The 21,957-nt window shown below is 39.1% G+C and overlaps 1 long non-coding RNA gene across 1 annotated transcript in view; it reads left to right on the forward strand.

Moving 5' to 3' along the window:
- The window catches only part of LOC141276864 (uncharacterized), a 35,174-nt gene extending 14,206 nt beyond the window's left edge, over positions 1 to 20,968 (forward strand). The window contains exons 2-5 of the long non-coding RNA XR_012327114.1: positions 14,290 to 14,404; positions 14,738 to 14,801; positions 15,176 to 15,243; positions 20,902 to 20,968. This is a non-coding gene — a long non-coding RNA (uncharacterized lncRNA). The remainder of the gene's footprint in view (positions 1 to 14,289; positions 14,405 to 14,737; positions 14,802 to 15,175; positions 15,244 to 20,901) is intronic.
- Positions 20,969 to 21,957: the final 989 nt, after the last annotated feature.

Consider the following 21,957-nt stretch of genomic DNA (forward strand, 5'->3'; position numbering starts at 1 on the left):
AGTGACATCTGCACTGGATTTGGAGCCCAAATCCATCGGTAAATCTGTTTTTCTGCCCTAAGTGAGGGCATGGGTGATTCATTACCTCTGGATGCCAGTTTGTTCATCTGCAGGATGAAGGTGCTGGATTAGGTGCTCATCCTGCTTCCTTTCCGCTCCAACATTCCTTGGCTCCGAGTATTACCCACAGCACTTCTATTAGGTAGGGATGGAACCATGATCCCCCTTTCAAAGCTCAAAGTCTGAAGGACTAGCTCAAGGTCATATATAATCTGAGGAAGCAGCCAGGCTTTGAAGACATTATGACTGCTAATGTCTAACTCATGTTTCCTCTCCAATGAAATAGCTGCCTGAAAGAAATGCCGCATTCAGATGTATGAGTAACAGAGCGTCCACAAATAACTCAGTAAGATCCAAGACCACTCGACTTCTAATTTTATCATCTTTAAAAATTATAGGGCAGAAATAAAAAGGGATTTTAAATTACAGCTGGCAAGTGTGTTTCCAACGGAACTTTTTGAAGTCTAAATCATATTTGGACAAAATTACTGACATAAGTAAATTAATAACTCAGCTGAGAGAAAAATCACACTAAAGTATCATTTAATTGCAAAGACAACCAGTACCATTCTCAAGTTAAGAAAAACAAACATAGCGTATCTCCTAACCCCAGCACAGATCTTCTTATTTATAAAATTAATTATGACAATGAGATTAAGAGGTTTAAAATGCAGACTGCTGTACCATACTTTGGTAGCACTATAGCAACAATTATATTTAGAAGCTTTTAAATTAAAAATGTAAAAGCCTCGTATTTGTCTTTTTAGTTTAATTAGTTGCTAAGTACCATCCTGGAGGTTGCATTCATGACACAAGGCTGATGGTTGCAAATCAGTACTCTCTAAAGGATTCACAGCAATTCTTTAAATGAGATGCCATAAATGCCCCATAACAATGCATTTAATTTCAATTTAATATAATCACTTTTATATGGTAAATAGTAAAAAACAAATCCAGTGCCTTCAAAGGCCTCTAAATTGTCAATTTGTTTCCCAGTCCTTCCTCTAGCCTCTCGGAGAAAACACACATATTACAGGAACGCATAAAACAAGCATAGCAAGCATTACTCTGATTTGGTAACACAGCTAAAACATCTTCTCTGAATGAAGGATAAGTTGTCTAAGGTGAATAAAGAATATACCGTTTGTCTAATGAGTTTAAAACATGAAATAGGTTTACTGTGAAAGCGAAAGCTAAAATAACTGACACTCAAGCCTTGCAGCACTGGCTCACAAGCTTGCCCGAGGGTGGTAATGACAAATAAAGGCCAGTGGTGAGGATATTTTCTGCTTCCCTTATGTACTGCCCTGGGGAAAATGACAGCACAAGAGTTAAATCTCAAGTCCCAAACTGTCACTACTGCCTCTACTATAGCAAATAGAGCTAATTCTCCGGAGGTCTTGGTTCTTGCCCTCAAATTCATCTAAGGGGCTCTACTTTTTAAAAATAATTACTACTAATATGGCAGGTCCACTGCTAGGTGCCTTCCATGATCTTAACAACGCCCCAATTTATTTATTATTAGCTCTATTTTAAAGCTGAAGACATTTAGATTCAGGTTAACAATCCCACAGCTAATAAGTTATGGAATCTATATTTGAACACAAGTCAACTTGATTCCACAGCCCATGCCCTTTTCCACAAGCTATACTGTAGCCAAGTGATAAGGAACGATCTCTGTGTTCTGCTTCATGTTATTCTGTACCTGAATGCCGAGAAGGATGAAACATATGTTTACCCCACTTTGCCATACTTCCTCTGGTGCGCCTGGCCCAGTCGAGGGTCTGCCTCTCCCCGGGCCAACATTCCTGAAAGTTGATTTTTTTTTCTCACTGCCTCCTCGTCCTTATTCTCAATTCACTGAAGTCTGGGCTCCATCCCCACTTGCTGAAGTTATTTTCTAGTGCCAAGAGCAACTGGTGCATCTTACGTGGCCTCTTTAAAGCGTTTGGCACTGACGACCGTTCCTTCCTCAGGAAGGGTTTCTGGAGTTCCCCCTTCCTCTCCGGCTGCCCCTTCTCAGTTTTCCCTCCTGGCTCCTCTTCTGCATCTACTCCTAAAATGCTCCTGCCTCCTGAGTTCAGTTCCTAGACCAGGTATGATTACTCTATTTACTCAACTTAAGTGATATCATCTAAATGCTGGTGATTTTTCTGGGAGAATATTCTCCATGGTTCTCTTATATTCTTTCATGTCTTGTGAAGTCAGGTACTGACTACTCTTTATCTGAAACTATCATTTTAATAAAGGACAGTCTTGGAACATAGAAATAGTATCTCCTCCTGGTTAAAAGGAGAAAGTTCACTTTCGGGTTTAGATAACACGATGCCCCCTCCTGAAGAAAGTCAATCATGCTTATTGCCCATTATAAACGACTTGGATTCCCTAAACTCAGACTTCCACTCCTGTAATGTAACTCACTGAGTGCATAGGTGCCATCTGGGTGCTTGTGAATCACCCTGTGGGAATTGGGGCTATGGGCAGCTGTATAAGCCATCATGACACTCTGGCTACTGCCATTGCTGTGAATAATACGTTGCCCTTCCTTTTGATCTAGGAGTTTCACATCTCCCATCAACATCCATGATCCATGGAATTATGGCAAGTTAAGTTGTTAATTTGAAAGTAGGTTAAAATATCAGGCCCTTCACAATTCTTAACAATTTCCTGTACCAGTTAGAACACCATAGATTATAAATAGGAGAAAGGAAAGAAAGAAGGAATGAAAAGACCAAAAGAATATGTATTCTTTTGAGAAAGAGAGTGGAAGGACGGGAGGAAGGAACGAAAGAGAGGCGGGTGTAGGAGGTAAGACAGCCTTTCGAGAATATGCTAGATTGGTTTAGGCTAATCAGGTCTCACTTCTAGATCTTGAAGTCGTGTCAACTTCCTCTAATAGACATGGACTGGATAGGGAAGGAGTGGCCACTGAAATAAAAACTGATTACTGTTACAAAGGGAAGAAGGGGCAACTAATGCTGGGTAGGCAATTATCACATGTCCTTTGCAAGCCTGAACCTGTACCCCTGACTACACTTGCATCCAAACCAATACTTTCAATTGCTCCATGGACATCTCTAGCTGGCTCTCCTATAGGCACCTGAAACTCAGTATGCCTCTCCTCTTTCTCTTCTTTTTTCTGAATTGTCTGTCTTGGTAAATAGCAGGGTTATCCACTCAATCAGCCAACCCCCAAATATGCAAGTCATCCTAACTTCTGTGTGCCTCCTATCCCTACGTCTAACAAATGACTAACTCCATTTGGTTCTATTTCTAAGTACTTCTTAGAATTACCCTCTTTTTATTACATTTCCACTGGGATGTTCCTCATTCAAGTCATCGTTGCTCCTCTCCTGTGTTACCACAATGTCACCCTAACTGGCATTTCTGCTTTCAATCTCGCTGTCTCTAAACTATTATCCACATTACTACTAGATTTGTTTTGGAAAATAAAAACCAAAACCTGTCTGAACCATACTTAAAAGACTCCCTGTGCCATCAGATAACAACATTCTCCTTAATGTGGCCCTTTATGATCTAGTTTCTACACCTTTTTCACTCCGACCACTCCTTATAAAAGTTTTTCAAACATACCATTCTCACTCATGATGACTTGGCTCAGGCTGTCTCCTCTTTAAGAAATACCTTCCACTCCAACAAAGTCTGAGTAATTCCCACTTATTTAGACGCAAGACTGAATTCAAGCTTAAAACAGCACTGCATTTTCTGATTCCAGCTGAGGCTGAGCTAAGGGGCTTCTTTTCTGTACCTTTGCCATCTAAGCCTGTAGCTTCCAACATGTGTTTCTGTCACAGTACTTACATCACTGTATTACCATCAGTCACTTTCTTTTCCTTCTCTCTTTTCTAATAATCTGCGAGGTCGTTAATGGTACGAGTCCATGTTGAGCACCCATCATCCAGCATGGTGGCCGACCCATAATGGAGACTCACTGACAGTGAATGCTGAATGAACAAATCACATTTTACCAGTGCATTCAGAGTTGATATTTAGCTTTGCAGCATAGCCATGCTGGTTGTCTACAATGCCTGTGTTATACCAGTTGCTAAACATGTGAATATCATCCTTATGCATGGATCTTATCCCTGTACATGTCACTTGACATGTAGGATTGCTGATACCATATATTTATAACTGGTATCAGTAGCTAGTTTTAGTGATTGATTCTTGACTTTGCCAAACACGTTACTGTTGTGAATGTGTGATTTAATGCAGTCAGGATTGTGCTCTTCTGTTCCAACGACACAATCAGCTGGAACTTGCTAACTGGAATAATGAATACTTTGCTAACATGAAGAAGAGAAGTGGCTGATTAATCTCACAAGCAGATGCACTAAGGGGGCCTAGAAACCCCGTTATCACCATCTACACACTGACCATCACCCATTCCTCTAAGACAGCTCTGTTAATTTTAGAATATATTTCTACTAATCCCATTGCTAACTCATAACATAATGATAAAAACAGTAAGGATAATAATAGCTAATACTTACTGTACACCTACTAGATGCCAGGCACAGTGCTGAACACTTCACATTCAGCATTCATATTGTTTCACTCAATCCTCTCAACATGACTGTGCGTTCTCATTACCTGTATTCACCAGTGTATTGGTGCTCTGTTGTCATATGAAAAATCGCCACAAACTCAGTGGCTTGAAACAACACATATTCTGTAAGTCAGAGAGGTTCAAGGTCCTCCTTTAAACTTGAAACTGTAGAATTCATGGAAGCTGGTGGGAGAACCCCCCCATACTTTGAATCTCTCTGATTTCTCTGTTACTGACCTCTAGAGCTGACCTTTACAGAGTTAAAGTGATTAGGTCAAGCCCATATGCATAATTTCCCTTTTGATTAATTCAAGGTCAACTGACCAATAACCTCAATTACATCTGTAAACTCTCCTTTGCCATGTCATATAACATAATCATGGGTGCGATTCCTCATCCTCTTCACAGGTTTTGCCCATACTTAACAGGAAGGAATCAGAAAAGGGAGAAAGTCACTGCAGGTCTTTGTGTGATTCTGCCTGCCACAACTAATGGGGAAGCTGCTAATTAGAGAAGTTACGTTACTTGGCCAAGACCAAACATATAGGAAGTGCAGAGCCAAGGACCAAAAACTGAACCCATACTACTCAAAGCTTTTGACACTAATCCCTGTGATATATTTCTTTTTTTAATTAAAAAAAATTTTTTATTGAAGTACAATTGCTTTACAATGTTGTGTTAGTTTCTGCTGTACAACAAAGTGAATCAGCTATGTGTGTACATATATCCCCTCCCTCTAGAGCCTCTCTCCCACCACCCCCCACCCCACCCCTCTAGGTCATCCTGTGATGTATTTCTGACCTCAAAAGAAGCAGGGCTTTGATGATCAAGGTGGAATATATGAACCTTTACCCCTTCACACCAGTTCACTTACTTTTAGAAAATGATTGGTTTCCTCATCTTTATTAAAGGTCTTTAAAGATCAACGTCAAGTTAACTTCCTTTTATGCACCATTGCTAGAATATTTTTGCAAAGTACAGCTTTTATCAGACCACTCCTCAGCTCAAAATCTCTCAGTAGCTTTCTCCCTCTTGCCATATCAAATCCAAATAGTATGATCCCACCCGACATTTCCATCTTTATTTCAACTCCTTCCTACCATCCATTCCACTGGCTCCTCTCTGCCACATGCACTATATGGCCCAATGGGAGTAACACCATTTCTATGGCCTGTAATGTGTTTTCTCCTTCGTATTCCTTCTTAAAACCTCATCTCCAATCTCTTCTGAGAAACCTGTCCCAATTCTTTCCGCATACACTGATCCTCCCCTTCTAGGAATTCTTATTACACTTAAAGTCAGCAGCACATACATGAGCATTTGATTATTCTCTAATTTTTCATGGATATCCGTTGTTTAACTAACTAGTTTGTAAGTTGCTTTGGGCAGGACCAAACTATTCTTTGACGACCTCCACATTCCCGAGAACAGCAGAAAAATCACATTGTAGGCAGTCAACACATAGAGGTTGACTGATGGAGTTCTCCCAAGTTGGATTCTTCCTTCTCAACCAAGAGAATTTGCCCAGTGTTTAGAAAGCAGCTTTAGCTCATCCAAAGATGCAAACTGTTGTTGTTATGCATTCAGTTTGGTTTTGGACATCAGTACCAGGAATCTGTATGGCCACATGCCTTCTCATTCTGGAATAGGCTACTCCTACCCTGGGGCTAACGGCACCCACCCAAGCTTACAGAACAGACTTCTCTGACATTCCTTTTGCTTGCATGTTGCTCCCACCAATTACTCCTGGAGCTTTATTTTGATTAGGAATGAGAAGACATGATATTTGAGGATTCAGGTTTGAGTTTATGTGCAAAGTTAAAACAGAACATCTAAATTTGTTTTCTTTCTCAACAAAAATAGTAGGAAATGCAGTGATATAAGATGTTCAGGAGAGGCAAGAAGAAGTATGAAGGAAAAAAAACAATGAAAACTACTGTATACAATGCTGGATTTTGAATGAATTTTAGCATCTTGGGAACAAGCTTAGCATTTACAAGAGAGTTCAAGAAACGGCTATACCCAATTTTCATTTATCATTTCCCCCAAGAAATCTATAGTTTTATTAATTTAAATTATTTGTGATAATATAAAAAACTTACTCCTCCATGTCTCTGGGTAAATCACAGCAGGCAGAAGTGACTGACATGAAATGAAAGGCTTCTTTCTGATGTACCATCCAGGAAGAGAAACAGACTTGTCTTACTGTGACTTTCTCAACCTTCTTTAGAACTTTTCCCAGCCCTCCTCCCTCAGGATAGTCAGTGAGAGCATCAGTAGACTAATAACAAAGAAGAAATGAGTATCTTACTCACCAGTGTGCAGGGATTCAATGTCACTCAAAGCTAGAAAAATGAAAACAATTTAATATTTTATTGGTTTTCTCTACAACCACAAAAGCAGGTAATACATACCATTCGGGACTTCGTGAAGGCAAAACACACATCCAACCTCCGCCTTAAATGTCAGTTCAAAACCTTCGACTGAATCCTCTGCAGGCACTTAAGGTCTATTTGCTTTTGTTTCATTGGAGAGCATAGTGTGGCTCTTTCATTTCTCAGCCCTGGCATGCTGCTCTCCCCCAAGCTAACTGATCTGATGTATCAGTTCTAATTCTATGTTTTCATACAGACACACCAGGCTGCATCTGTGGAAGTCGGGTGGAATATTCACAGCCTGGACCTCTTATCTTGGAAACTGGTCTTGGCCATGGTTTTGGTCTTAGAGAGAGAGTAGACAGGGCAACAGCCAACAGTGATTCTTATGTCTGTAGGATGACCATCATCAGTAGATGCAAAGTAGGCTGAGTGTCTCATTCCTTCTTGGGCATTCATCTTACTAAGTGAAACCAAACAATTTCCAAGGATGGATGAAGTGGGAAGTAGAGTGAACATTTATGAAGGAGTTTCTGTATAGCAGGAACAATGATAGGAGCTTTAGTTTGGTGTTTTGACCGCCACAAATGCTTCAGGGAGGTATTCATATGGACACTTTAGAGATGAGAAAGTTAAACCTCATGGAGGATTAAAGACATAGGTAATAAAGGTTGGTGCCAAAACCCTACTCTCTAACTCCAAAGGCGCTTCTGCTTCCACCATGCCACACTGCCCAGCTTTCACTGGCTTACCACTCTTTGAATGCTGAGCTGAGCTGAGATGTAAGGAATATCCAGCAAAGCAAAAGCGAAAGCACTATTTTTTTACATAGTCTCAGCATGCTAATGAGATCCCTTAGTGTAGTGTCAGCAAAATAACACTGTTTGTTAGAAAAATTATTCACTAACTTATCTGTCTGACACAAAGTCCCTTTTTAATTTCCCCCTCACTGAGTTCTGAAAAAGAAAAAGGAGTGCTCAGATACAAGTGTCATTCCTAGTCTTCCCAAGCTTTCATTTTATTTTTTTGCTCTTTTCTATGTCTATTTCTATTTATTTCTCTGACGCCTATCACCATGGTGTCTAAGTCTCCAGACAAACACATTAAGCTAAAACAAAACATATGAGAGAATTGAAAAGAAAAGCTTCTCAGATCGCTCTCCTCTGGAGCTAAGTTTTGTTGATTGAGAGATAACTGATTGAGCTGTGAAACCCTGGGGCTACACGGGCAGTGTTAGGAACGGGCTCTGGTGGCAATTTGCTATTATTTAGCCATGGAAATGATGATTTACCTACAAACCATTTTCGGAATAGAAGAGTAAAGGAAACCCAGGAGAATAAGACATAGAAGAGTAAAGGAAACCCAGGAGAATAAGACATAGAAAGTAATCGATTTTGATCTTAGAAGATTCTTCACCTCTGAGAATAAGATCCCAGCACCCCAAATACAGCAGAGTGAAAACAAGGTACCTAGAAGGCATGAGAGATCAGGGCTTTTCTGTTGCTTTTCCTGTTCCATTTTGGTTTGCTTATCCAAGTCATCCCATGATGGCTCTGAAAATGCAGAGCCCACACAAAATTGTCATTACAGAAATAAATTAGTCCAAAGGGTCGGGCCATACAAATGTAGTCTATGTCTCTCTGATGAAAATAGTCACTTTTTAAAAAATGATAGGAATAAGGAGGTGAAATAATACCATTGGAATTTGTAGTTAGGGAGAATGGACGTTCTGTAGAAAAAGAGAAAATCTGCTATATAATATTTTATAAACACTCTTGAAGTCTTGTCTTTTAAAAGTCTGACACCACATCCCTCTCACATGCTTCACCACACATGTGCACAAACACACACAGACACACAGATACCACTAAGGCCCATCTATTTCCCCGGGATCGCAGTCACCATACCACTCCATTGGCTGCTTTGTAAAGACGTATCTACAAGGTCAAGGGAGAAATGTTCAGCATCCTGATTGACACAACCCTGGTGTTCCTGAACCCAGCACACACAATGGACTAATGATCTTTTGAAAACACAAATCTCATTGTCCATTTTCAATTACTTTTTTTTTTTTTTAACATCAAAAGCAAAATCTTCAATGTGACTGCAAGGTCTCACGTGATCAGGCTGCAGCCCCACTGCCTCTTCTGCAGCTGCCCTCCCAGCTTCCTTCACTCCACACATACCAGCTTTTGTGCAGGTCCCCGAATAGGGGAGGCCAAGCTCTTCTCAACTCATGCCCTCTGCCTAGAATGTTTTTCCTTTCTCTCTGAAGTTGCCTTTGAAAAATATATTAAGTAATGTTATTGAGTTTTCTAGTTGTAAGTGTAATGACTGCTCTTGAATAAAATTTAGAAAATACTGACAAGTTTAAAGAAAAGGGAAGATAATAGGCTCAAAATTCGGAGACACTACTCAGTATTTGAGGTGTTTCTTTCTCCTTGTGAACTTATTTCTTAATACAAATTGTGATCATCTTGTGTTTGTTTTTTAATATTTATTTATTTGGCTGCATTGGGTCTTAGTTGCAGCACGTGGGCTCTTCGTCGTGGCATTCAGCCTTCTCTCTAGTTGTGGCATGCAGGCTCAGTAGTTGTGGCATACAGTCTTAGTTGCCTTGTGGCATGTGGGATCTTAGTTCCCTGACCAGGGATTGAACCCGCGCCCCTTGCACTGGAAGGCGGATTCTTAACCACTGGACCACCAGGGAAGTCCCTTGTGTTTGTTTTAATGTTTTCTAGGGGGTTAGAAGATAATTATTTTTCAGTTCTACTAATAATTACTTTTGAAATTTTTGGAAACATTCTTGAATATGTATTTCCTAAATAAGCAAAATCAGATATACAAGTACTTCTGAGCAACTTCCACCCACATTTCTTCTATGCCCATCCTATACACTACCCTGTATCTCAACTTTTTTAATATAACCTAGTATTTTAGACCCCAAGATTTTAAATTAACATTTATATAATGAAGTTTCTCTTGATAATATAATTATTTTTATTCATGTATGAGTTAAGTGTATAAAATTATTCAGAAATCTATATTTTCACTAATTTAACATTCGCTAGTTCCTTTATACCTCAACTTCCTCTTTCTTGAGTGCTTTATTTGGGTTCTTTCTCAGTCATCTGAACTACAATATCAAATAACATGTTAGATTACAGTACTTAAATAATACATATATTCTCAGCCTTAGATAGCTGAAAAACTCCTTTTGTTTGCATTACAAATAAATTATCTCATTTTGTGTTTTCCATTTTAAAGCACAACTATTTCCCCTCAAATTTATACAGCCTTTGCTTTGTGTCTTAGCACTTAGTGTTATGGAGGAAATGTCCAAAATCGGCCTGAATTTCTTCCTTTCTGCTTTCGTTGTTAAAGCAATTTTCCCTTATCAAGATATTTCAAAAAAGTTTTATCTGAATATACCTTAATGTGTTTTAAAAATTTCATCCAAAATAAAGTGAGATATGTCAAACTGCATAATTAGGAATTATCCCAGTTCCTGAAAGTTTTATTTAGTGATGACTTTTCTTATGGTTACTACTTCAATTGTTCTACTTTCTTCCTCAGGGAAATTGAATCTTTAAATTGAATCTCCATTTTGTCTGCCAGTCTATGCTCTCCTAACTCACTACTTTTTATCACTTTAGTCTCTCCTCTGCTCTTTGGGAAACAGTCTTAAGTTTTTTCTCTGCACCACAGATTTATTTTCCACTGTGTCAATTCTGCTCTTTACTGCATCAATATTATCACCACATTTTAAGTTTTCTTGGTAAACTTCCTTATATAATTATATCCCTTTCCCTCTCGGCTTATCATGTCTTCATTCCCACTTGTTTTCCTTTACAGACTTCTTTGTGCTTTTCACAGAAAAATTCTGTCCTCTTAAATCCTATTAGGAGGTTAATATGTGCAATTATTGGTGCCTAGTGGGCTTTATCTATAGCTGCTTAGAGACTCCACTCCCTCTTTAACTCTCTAAATAGGCAGAGTATATACAAACTAGAATCATAGATTAGTGCTAACATTCTTTTTCCTGACTCTTCCTTCTTTCCCTTTGCATTCCATGATGCAATTAGTCACACCACTGACACCTATCCACCCCACAGGAGCCCCACCCAACAGACATACATCCACAGTTTATGCCTAGTTGTTTTTAAGGAGGTGAAATCACCAACTGGATGTACAAATGGAGCTGCCAATTTTGGAGGCATTATGCTAAGAGAAATAAGCCAAACGCAAAAGGACAAGTATTGTATAATTATATAAACACAAATATAAATATATGCCATAACTTCCAGTTAGATACAAAGTACTGCGTATCTACAGCAGGGAGCAGACGATGGTGTGGGGTGCAACATAATAGAGAACAGAAATTCTCTATTTCTCACTGGTCCTAGTCCAAATAGGTCCATCAATTATATTTTTCAATTCATTCAACTGACCATATATAATTCATGATAACTTCTCTACAAAATTTTGGCAATAGATTTGCTGTCAGTCCTAGTTTTAAGTTTCCTTTTATTTTTTATGTTTGGTACTTTTCTGAATTATAACAATTATACTATTGGCAAATTTGGAGATATTTCAATAGAGTAGCATTTTAAAATTAGAAATATCTTTCAAGATTTCAAAACACATAACTGGGGTCACCCTTCCCTGAGAAATTCAAAGTAAATGACTGAGTCCTGCGCGTGTGTACACATTTCATTTATTTTTTTTCTGTATATTATAATATCATCTTCATCATCATCATCATCATCATCATCATCATGTACTTTTTGTGTTTCTTCCTGCAAATTTAGAATCCCACTTTACTTAAAATGTATAGTTTTATAGAGTGGTTTTTAAATGTTTCTCATGTCATGTTAAATATGTTTTAATAGTTAAATTCTGGTACCAGTTAAAAAGACTCTACTTCAAAGTTTTTGTACAGGCAATCTGTATCAGATTTTCTAAAGATAATTGAGCAAAAATATATACTGGTCTCTTTCTTTCATTCCCCTAAAAAAACATTGGTTACATGTCCAGACTATAACCAAGGAAACCACTAGTCACTTGGCAGCCTCAAATTGTAACAGCAGACTAAATATCTAGGAGGAAATAAATGTACAAAGTGGTAAGTGTACAAAGAGGAAATAAGTGCCAAAAGAGGAGATAAGTGCACACACAGAGTATTCGGGGGCGGGGGTGGGGGAGGAAGGAAGGAAATGAGGATGGTGGAGTAGATGAAGGACCAGATTTGGAGTTTAAAGACCTGAGCTCATGTGTCCATACCTCCTAGCGATTAGGTAAACTGAAGGAGCCATTTAATTTCTCTGGCCCTCGCTTTTTTAACCCTTGAAATGTGTTCATTATAAGATTCATCCCTAATGGCTGTTATCACAATGAAAATATATCATAACATGCCTTATAATAAAACGTTATAAAAATAATGTCAAAGTGAAGTATGAGGACGCTACAATATGGATTAACCTTGAAAACATTATGCTAAGTGAAATAAGCCAGACACAAAAGGACAAATATTGTATGACTCCACTCATAAAATACCTAGAATAGGCAAATTTATAGAGACAGAGAGTACATTAGAGGTAACTAGGGTCTGGAGGGAGGAGGGAATGGGGAGTTATTGCTTAATGGTTGCTGTAGCTCTGGTGTGATTAAAAAAAAAATTGGAAATAGAAAGCGATGATGGTTGCATAACACTGTGAATATAACTAGTGCCACACATTGTTACACTTAAAAACAGTTAAAACAGCAAATTTTATGTTATATCTATTTTAACACAATAATTTTTTTAATGTCAGGTTTTATTTTGTTATTTTACATGTATTCTTTAAACCACTTACGATACAACTTTGTTCAAAAACTAATTGATAAACTTAGGGTGGTATTGTAGTAATTGTGTGAATACATGAACAAATTAAATCAATTAATTAATATAAATATCATGAACAAACATTTACGTAATGCTTATGTATGAGGACTAGTCACCATGGCTATGAGGATACTTGAGAGATAATTACTCACCCACTTAAAGGATAATCCCATCTATCATTTTAGAATGAGTTTTTAGGATGTGCCTTATGATTCTCCTGTAGTAAAGAGGTACACATGATGATTTATGACATAACTACTCCATATGTGAGCATCCCTCAGATAGCTATGATGAAAATGAATGCTATAATATATATTTTCACCACTCAGGAAGCATGAATCATTAGAACATAAATAACTTTTCCCATTTCAAAACTTATGCATGATCCCAAGAGTTGCTGCTTCCACCTGAATTCCCCATCATGTCTGAAGGTTACAGCTTTCCTCTGGTTTTATCAAAACAGCTGGACCTCACAGAACCTGGGGAACAATACTCGTGACTTTCTGTATTGGCTCCTCTCCTCCACAGTCCAGCATCATCTCATTTTCACTTTAGCTCTCATGAAGCAATCTCATTCCCAATGGGAGTGACTGAGATCACCCTCCCATTCCCCATAGTTAAACCTATCAACAGTTTCATGATAAATGCACTCCCTGCACCAAATACAAAATTGAGATGACTTCAGACTAAGACCTTAGAAGAAAAGAAAGTCAGAGTTAATTCCCCAAACTGTAATAATTTTTATTTGTTGAATATTTTATCTCAGATGAATCATTTTATTTGTTGTAGTCACTTTCTTCTTAGTTTGATAAGTTAATTTAAACTGTATTAGCCCAATTTGAGCTGAATTACTGGGGGTTTTGTAATTGCTTTCTTGGTTCTAAAATTATCTTACAAATGACGTCTCATATTGAATTTAATTCAGCAAGTATTTTGGAGGATCATATTATATAGAGAGCATGGAAATGCTCTATGAGATGCTGTTATAGCAAAGCTGAAGATAATATCACCTATTCCTAAAGATTCAGGATCTAGAGAGAGATTACAGAATTATAAATAAGTGAAATCTTAAGAAAGATAAGGTTTCCCTTGAATATATTTACTTGGCAGAATTAGAAGAATCTTAGAGAGAGAAGTGGCATTTATGATGGGTTTTCTGGCAATGTTAGAAGGTTTATTATTGTACATTTAATCTATTAAACATAAAAGTCCTCAAGTGTAAAGACTATCTTAGTTACCTGTGTACCCTGGAAGCAATCAAGTTGTTAGGACAGGATCATGAAGATATCCTGACTGGAACAAAGGCTTTAAGATCGTGCTTCTTATTTGGGAAATATGTTCCTAAGTCACAAGGATTTTTATCAGCACTTATTTACAATAATTCATATTCCTTTTACAAGATTGATCCAGGGACTGAGAAGTTGAAACATAATCAGAGTTGAACAGGACTGGATACTACCAACTTGATCAAGTTAGAAGTCATGAGCTTGAATTCCAGCTCTGCTTGTTAGCCAGGTGAACTTGAACGAGGTATTTGGTCTTTCTGAGCTTCCAACTTGTCCACTGAGATTAGAAATAACAAAATGTGGTACTCAGGGTTTGAGGATGATTAAATAAAATATTAAGCCTTTCACAAAGTAGAAATTTAAAACAGGTTAGACAAAGTTGAATTCGACTCAGCAAGACATGTTTCAAAAAAATCTTTTATTTATTAATAATCTTTTAATTTATTTATAAAATAATAAATTTATTTATTATTAAATAAATCTTTTATTTATTAATAATAATAGCATATGAATCGAATCTTGATTGTGCATCAATATCAAAAATACTATGTTCCGTACACAGTCTCATTAATCTTCAGACCAACAACAGCTCTGAGAAGTAGAGATAAAGAAACAGAGACTTCATGGTATTTACTTGCCTAAGCCTTTAAGTGGAATAGACAGCCTTTGAGCCCTTACTGTCTGCCTCCAGAATTTTTGCAATTAGTCATAATGCAAACTATTTCCCAGTGAAATGAACAATTGCAAACTTCTGAATCTAGTAAGAATACAACTTTTTAATTTGTCTCCTGTTAGGGAAGATGTTTTTCCTCCTTGCCCCCTGAAGGGTACTGTCTTCCCCTTTACAAGAAGTTCTCGCTTTCTTTGAGAAACCTTTAGCTCTGGCTTCCCCCTCTGTCACTGTCTCTTCCACAAGGGAGGACGATCATCTGGTTAGTGAGGTTGAGGGGTAAGGGTGTAGGCCAGGCTTGTTGATAATGCAGCCCTATCTCCTCCATAGGGTCCCCTACCCAGCATGTTCTGACTCTGCCTGGAACGCTCGTTGCTGCCCTGCTGCTCTGTGACGAGGTGAGTAAGGTCCATTCAAGGACAAAGAGTAGGAAACCAGGTGTTAGCCTTGGTTCCAAGCTATCTGAAATAATTCTAATACCTTGATGCCTATCAAATTCCATGTGTATTTATCAGTTGGTTCAACATCTGGAGGAGACAGAGGTATGATTGGCCATTAATTTCAAGTTCCAACACATGTGAAATGTGGCCAGTTGTGTGGGCATTTTAAACTCCACTTGGAGAACGGACCATAATGGATGAATGAACTTTTTGTATCCAGAATCCATTTTTTGCTCTTTCTCAAAGTATATCTTATGAAACATAGATACGGATAAAATATGGTCTGAGTATAATTAAATTGTCACTGAAGAAAGAAATCAAGAGGATGTGAGTTTACTACCTCACGAGGCGGGGAGGGTTTAAGATGAAGAGAGTCACTGGAGCCAGTCAGATCCTAGCTCTACATTATCAGATACCTAATCATCTAATCTTTAAGTCACTTAATACCACTAAGCCTCAGCTTCACGTCTATAAAGTCAAATAACGATGCTTCATTACAGGATTGATCTGAGAATCAAATTTATTAAAGAACAAACAACTTACCACCATGTTTAATATACCATGAGCACTCAGTGGTATCTAATGCTATTATTATTATATCATCACCATAATTTATTCAATTAACCAGTTACTGATTTTTCCATAGATAATAGAATAAAAGAAAGTAACCTAAAATTTGGTAAGAAAGAAGCCAATAAAAAAGAATGAGCTGGGCTTCCCTGGTGGCGCAGCGGTTGAGAGTCCGCCTGCCGATGCAGGGGACACGGGTTCGTGCCCCGGTCCGGGAGGATCCCACATGCCGCGGAGCGGCTGGGCCCGTGAGCCATGGCCGCTGAGCCTGCGCGTCCGGAGCCTGTGCCCCGCAATGGGAGAGGCCACAACAGTGAGAGGCCCGTGTACCGCAAAAAAAAAAAAAAAAAAAAGAATGAGCTTTTAAGCCGTAAAATGTGCTAGGCATTTTAAAAGACATGTTTCTGAATTGCTATTCATCAAGCTCATTTAAAATAGGATCAGTAAACCACCAGTATATTTGGATTATTTAAGCAAGGGTAGTAGTACTTGCCCATGATATCTTCAATTAGTTAAAGCATGTCATGACTTTATACGATGCTGATCACAGGGCAAATTGACTTTTTTTGTTTTGCGTTGTCATAATTGATAAAGTAAAAGATGCCATTTCTAGAACAAAATTTGTTATATTCATATTCCAATGAACTTTTTTCTTTCCTCCCAAAACATTTTTGATTATGAATACTGGTTATCACCTTTTTCCATGCCCAATAACCACTATTATTACTGCCCTCTCAACTGCGGCCAGTTTCAGATTTAGAAGTTAAGTGACTGTCACTACCTTGGCTCCTAATTACTGAAGACACTCTAAAATTGAGACTTGGTTGCTAAGAAATATAGCTTTGAGGGAACATTTCTGGTATCTTTTATGTTTATGTTGAGCCTTAGATTAATGCAAAGCACGATATATTTCCAGTTGGTGACTAAAATAAAAGCCAACTGCAAAAGAAAAGTAATCAGAAACTATTCTTGTGTTCAGATAATACAAAGTGAACCTGCGTTTCCAGTTATTCTGTGTTAGTAATTGTTTGAAGTTGCACGGTGAATTGCATAATTGAGAAATTCAGAATCAGGCATTTTAAATAATAATATGTAGCAGCTGTCAAGGTAACTTGGGAAGGGTATTGGAGAATTTTTTTTTTTTTTTCCCGGTATGCGGGCCTCTTACCGCTGTGGCCTCTCCCGCTGCGGAGCACAGGCTCCGGACGCGCAGGCTCAGTGGCCATGGCTCACGGGCCCAGCCACTCCACGGCATGTGGGATCTTCCGGACCGGGGCACGAACCCGCGTCCCCTGCATCGGCAGGCGGACTCTCAACCACTGCGCCACAGGGGAAGCCCGGGAATTTTTTTTTTTAAGTAAAAGGAAATGGGAACATTCTTATTTATTGATCATGTTTGTGCTTTATGCTTTGCACTGACACCACAGAGCAAAACGTGATACATTTCCAGCTGGTGACTACAGTAAAATCTTTTCTCAGACTTCAAAGGGAGCAATTTGAAAATGTTCTGGTACTCTTTAATACTCTATTATAATATGAGCATATTCTATTAGTATGTGTGTCTAACTAGCTGAATTAGAAGTGAGGCAGGTAAAGGATATTCCTGGAAGGTAACACTATAGGGCTACAAAACTGAGTAAGGTGATGATTGAACAGACCCATGAAGCATCATACAATCTGAATTTTTATCAAAATCAAACCTTGGGCAAAATTTCAAACTATTTGCAGAGATGCTACTGGGTACTCATATGTCTATGTTGCTTTATATTTTTAAAGAAAACATGCACAGCACTAGCTATGTGCCAGGCCTCATTCTATGTTCTGTACCCACTTAGCTCATTTGATCCTCAGAACAACCCTGTGGGCCAGGTCTATAATTATCCTCACTTTTCAGATCGGGAAACTGAGTGATGAATAGATTAAATAACTCATTCATGATGCCAGATAGGAAGTGCCAGAACTACAATTTAAACGAAGCAAGTTTGCTGTCAAAGTCTATACTCTTGACCATGCAGTTTCTCTTCTTGTGGGAGGGTCTGGAGTCCTTTATTTTCTAAGCACAAGTCTAATGAAAGTAGAAATGTATTCTAGTCTCCAATCTGTGCCTTCCCTTTGTGGGTTTTGATGGCAGAATGCATGTGTTCCCCATTGGGAGAGCCGTGGAATAAGAGTGTTCTTGCCTCCCTGGTTTCAGAATGTGCTTAGTTTCACCCTTTGGAGTTAGAAGAGAAGAACTGAGCTGATTGGGTTTTTAGGGACGTTGTTTGTTTCACCAGCTTTAGCAGAGGTGACTTCTGCACCTCCAAAAGCACATCAGACCCATGGGCAGCCTCAGTTTGGGTGTTCACCACCGCTGACTGAGGGAAAGTCATGTTTGCTACCTATGTGTCTCGCTGTAAAACAAGATATTCTGCGGCCAATGACAAATGCTTTTGTATAGCATAATAATGCAATTTGGCTGGTCTTCTTCAAAGGAATTTGCACAATGGAATTAATTGAACACATCAGAGTGAAAATAAAAGAGTTCATAAGAAAGAACAAACAAAACAGAACAAATGAAGTGCAAATGAATTTAAGACAATTGTCTTTACGAGTTTTACTCCTCATATCTCTTAAAATAATTGCCAAAGTCCTAGGTTTAAAACTGATATTATATGATTTTGGTGGACAAACCCTAAGCATGCTACCTAGAGGTACGGAAAAACTTAACAGAAATTATTCTAAATATAAAGACCTTATCCACTCATATTAGTGAATTTAAATTAAAATATCTGTAGTGTGATCATATATTTAACTCTTTCATCTTTCCAGTCTAGGGTTGAAATATTTAAGCACAGACAGAAAAATATAAATTCTCCGTGTACAGAGAACAAGAACAAAGTAGCCTTCAAGGTTTTAACAAAAGCACACATATGATAGATAATCATACAATTGAGGTCATGAAATTCTTCACTGGATGTCCCAGAATCAAGGTTTTCGGGTTCTGGGAGAGTCCTCTGGGCTGACTTAAGGTTTTGTGCCTGATTTCCCTGAGATTCTATTTAAGGTGGAGTTTGAGACTGAGAGGCAGAGAAGCTGCCTGGATCTCGAGCTTTTGAAAGAATATCTGAGGCTGAAAGGAGGCAACTAGAACCAAAGGCTGGCTTCTAATGCAGATCTGCTTGGCTTTCATCCTCAAATATTAATTTAAATAGTCCACCCTCAAATAGACAGAGATTCATTCGGATGGGATCTCACAGCCTCTTAAGATTGGGACCAAATCAGAATGTGTGTGTGTGTGTGTGTGTGTGTGTGTGTGAGAGAGAGAGAGAGAGAGAGAGAACACAGAAAAAAAGAATTATCATTTCTTCCCAAGAAAATAAGTCTTAGGACCTAGTATTCAGGACTGCATGATGACAGTTATTTCTGGGACTTATTGAGAGCATTTGACTACATTTCCAACGCCACCACTTCATGTGACAAGTGTCAGGCATAGGCCATTCAGTGATCCCTCCCTAGTCAAGAACTTGCACATGCCCACCAGGTGAGGGCCTGAGGATTGTTATGAAGAAGAAAGTCACTGAGGTTAAACTCCCTAACCAAGCCTCATCACAATCTTCCTCACCAGCCCTCACTACCCCTCACCATCTGGACTCTGGCCCCAGATCAGTGGAGTATGTGATGGCAGGAGGGTTTTCCCCCAACGCAGGGTTCGGTGGAGTGACTGCAGGCAGGGAGTGGCTGCTGTCTTCCCAAGAAACCTCTCCAATCTGGAGTGAATTTCAGTCATTTACCAAACACGCTGCACATCAATTATTCCAAACCATGTTTACTTACTTGGGCCTAAAATCCTGTAGATGGACAAAGCACACATGGCCACAGAAAGAAAAAAAATCCTGATTGGAGCCTAGCCTGGTGAACACAACTTTTCCTTCTCCAAGAAGTTAAGTCCGGGTTTTAACCCTCTGGCATCAGATGTGGCCACACAGCAGAATATATTAAATTAAAAGACTTTTTTTTCTTTTTGGTCAAAGACATGTAAATAAATGATCAGGAGAAGTAAACCTAATATAACAAAGAGATTCACAGATGAGTTTATCAAGAACAGAAGGAGAGTTCTATAGTTCTTAAAAATTATGTCCCCAGCTCATTCTCCTATAAGTTTATACTCAATGACCAGTGATAGCAACTTTTTCTCCCAACCTATTATTCACCTATTATTCAATTTTAGGGATTTCCTGGGTGTTTTATTGCAAACACTTTCTTAGGGAATTGGTAAAAGAAAAGCTTCTCTCTCAGGTAATAAGATACGTGTCTACTCAATTCTTCAGCTCATTCAACTTGAGGTTTCTAGAGCCATATTACTAACTCACAAGACTGTTGTGAGACTGAATTAAGCAGCATTTGCAAGATCCTTCAAGATGTTCACATAAAAGTTGCTAAGAAAGAATCAAATCTGGCATCATAACAGAGGGGCCTCCAAAGGAGACCTCCTTCTAGTAATATTTTTTTCTTAATTCTAACCCAAACTCAGTGGTTGGCCAATGCCAAGACACTGTTTGCAAATACCTGGATGATGGAATTCTGATGTTTGCAATCAGATTTCTTTCTGGCTTGCTCTTAGTAGTGTATTCCTATTAGGCCATAACTCACACAGTACCCCAGGACTACAGCATTTTCTTTATAGCTTTTTTCGTTTGGGGGAACATTTTTTTTTTTTTTTTTTTTTTTGCGGTATGCGGGCCTCTCACTGTTGTGGCCTCTCCCGTTGCGGAGCACAGGCTCCGGACGTGCAGGCTCAGCGGCCATGGCCCACGGGCCCAGCCGCTCCGCAGCATGTGGGATCCTCCCGGACCGCGGTACGAACCCGTGTCCCCTGCATCGGCAGGCAGACTCTCAACCACTGCACCACCAGGGAAGCCCTGGGGGAACGTTTTTTTTCAAAGCAAACAAACCACCCAAGAACCTCACGGCAGTCCAGTAGGTGAGAAAATATCTATTGTCCTGTTGTGCTCTAACAGGGACACCAGCTCATGTTCAGTTTTGACTGCTCTTCCTATTTTCCAGATCATCAGTGTCAGAGATGAGTTTCTCTTGTCCTTCATTTGAAAGTTGTCTGCAACCACAACCTCTGAAATCCTTCTTGGGAGCCTTCAGGTCTGTTCGGATTATTTACCTTGTTGCAGCATTTCTAACCATTTTGGCTCTGTTATCCAGCCCAGCATTACTTCTAAGGTCCGTCAGTTTCTGGCCCTGAGTCACTGAAGCTCTTATTTCCCATCACAGAATTCTAAGAATGTGCTCAGCATGAGAGGCATTGTACAAGCTAAGGCTGCAACCATCAGTAATTTTACCAAGTTAAGTTTCCCAGGGCAGGTGTCAGCAGTCTTACTTCCCAGACCCCACCACACAAGGAGCATTGCCTCCCCACCATGAGTGGAGGATTTCATGGCAGAAGAGTTTTTATTCTGCTCGCTATGCACTGTAGGGCAACAGGCAGAAGTCCTGTGTGCTTGCCCAAGAAGGCACCACCACATTAAGATGAGTTTTCAAACTTTTTTCCCCTTCTGCTCTTGTCATACAGAAAAGGAAAGTAGCATGTAGGTCAGCACCAAATACATAATAAGCATTCAATTGATGTTTGTGATGACGAATCATTCTGTCAGCAAATCTTGTTGAGTCCCTACTATGTGCCGGATACTTTTCTCAGAACAGGAAATACTGTGGTAAGAAAAACAGACAAAGCCCTGCCCTTGTGGAATGTACAGTCTTGTGTGGGGCAAAGATGAAAAAGTATCCTCAAAGCTCAAAGCACAACTGGCCGGTTTCAGCAAATCAGACCAAAGACACTGCAACTTCTCAGTAGTAAAATGTTTGGCATTTCAGCCCTTGTTCCCCAGACAATAGCTGTAATTCTTTTTGACTTTAGTTTTAGTCTCACTGTTCTAATACAGAAGCATCCAGAAATGCTTCTGTTTAAACCCTGCCCAAGGACTGTTTAAGATAGAAGCTCTTACAGCCTTTGGATTTGAAATTAATATAAAGCGTGTCGTGGCCCCATCACTTGAAGGACTAAGAGAGCCTAGAATTTGGCTCGGCGAATGGCCTGGTCAGTTACTGTGC

The sequence above is a fragment of the Tursiops truncatus genome, chromosome 17, assembly GCF_011762595.2.
Source record: "Tursiops truncatus isolate mTurTru1 chromosome 17, mTurTru1.mat.Y, whole genome shotgun sequence".
NCBI classification, from domain to species: Eukaryota; Metazoa; Chordata; class Mammalia; order Artiodactyla; family Delphinidae; genus Tursiops; species Tursiops truncatus.